Raw genomic sequence first — 1,404 nt, forward strand, 5'->3', positions numbered from 1 at the left:
TGGACCAATAAAACTTTCGAAATTATATAATTTATTTATGTTACATTATACTTTTCCCTGCAATACCCAAGTTTCCCCAATAGATGGTGAAGCATTTTATCATTTTAGCCATTATATATGACTTTTACATGTCATTTATCTTCACATGAACGCTCCATCTATCTACTCCTGTTCAATTTTAGGACAATTGTGACCCACAAGTCATAAAATTTGCCCACACCTGGTGTCGACTATTGCAGACGAAAGAGAAGGATTTGCACTATAGAGTCACTGTTTCCTACATAAGAATTGTATCTTTGCTTCGTTTAAATTCTACTCAAGTAAATGTAAATCTACCGATCTAAAAATCTACTCGAGTAAAAGTAAAAAATACTTAATTTAAAATTTACTTTGAGTAAATGTTACTTAGTTACTTTCAATTACTAAGGAAAAGGACGAGTCAATTATCCAATCAGCAACTTCCATATTTTCCGGTTTAAGTTTGTGACTTATACTCAGGTGCGACTTATATATTAAAATATGTAATTTCACGTTTGTTGTTTTCAAACCGACAGTGGCTAGAGGACTCTAGGCTCGTGTACCAGTATCTTCTACTCTTGTAAGTCGCACTTTTTTCATCCTTTGGCTGGTCTTATACTCTGGAGTGACTTATATATAGGTTTTTATTTTCTTTATTATGCATTTCGGCAGAAGTTTTCATTTCTTATTCATTTGAACACTTATTCTGCAAATTCAAGCCACTAAAGCACACTTAAGTTTTGACAGTAACAGCTCTGTCCATCGGTGCAGGCAAATTCTGCATTGTATGATAAAGTTATTGCCTTGTTCACATTTGAAAACAAAGAGCTGGCTGAAATATGGCCAAGGATTTTCAGGAGCTCTCTGCTTCCTCCACCAACATTTTTGTTTCACACCAGCCATCATCCAATGACAGGCTAGAGCCTGTCTCTTAGTCAATGTTATCTGGCTACATTAAAATAGTGGGAAAACTCTGAAAAATTTTCTTTCAGTTAATGCAGATTAATTTTTTACTCAGTAACAGGTTATTTCCCAATGTAGCAAAGTAAAATACTTGAGTCAAAATGTACTTAGGTAAAAGTAAAAGTGCCTATTTCCAAAATTACAAATTACTCACAAAAAGCTATTCGATTTCAGGAACCTAAGTAAATGTAGATTGTTAATTTCGACCTCTTGAAAAAATTAAGTATTTTTGTATCCAAAGCACATACTACAGTAAATCAAAACATCAAAGTAAACAGCTTTGAATGCTAATCAATTCCTTCTTTTGGGTGCTATTGAAATTAACATGTTGCGTGCTGTTAGGAAGGATATATATATATATATATATATATATATATTTTTTTTTATTTTTAGACCCCGGGTCTTCTGTGTGGGGAGGGCTGG

The sequence above is a fragment of the Cynoglossus semilaevis genome, chromosome 7, assembly GCF_000523025.1.
Source record: "Cynoglossus semilaevis isolate Cse_v1.0 chromosome 7, Cse_v1.0, whole genome shotgun sequence".
Classification (NCBI taxonomy): Eukaryota; Metazoa; Chordata; class Actinopteri; order Pleuronectiformes; family Cynoglossidae; genus Cynoglossus; species Cynoglossus semilaevis.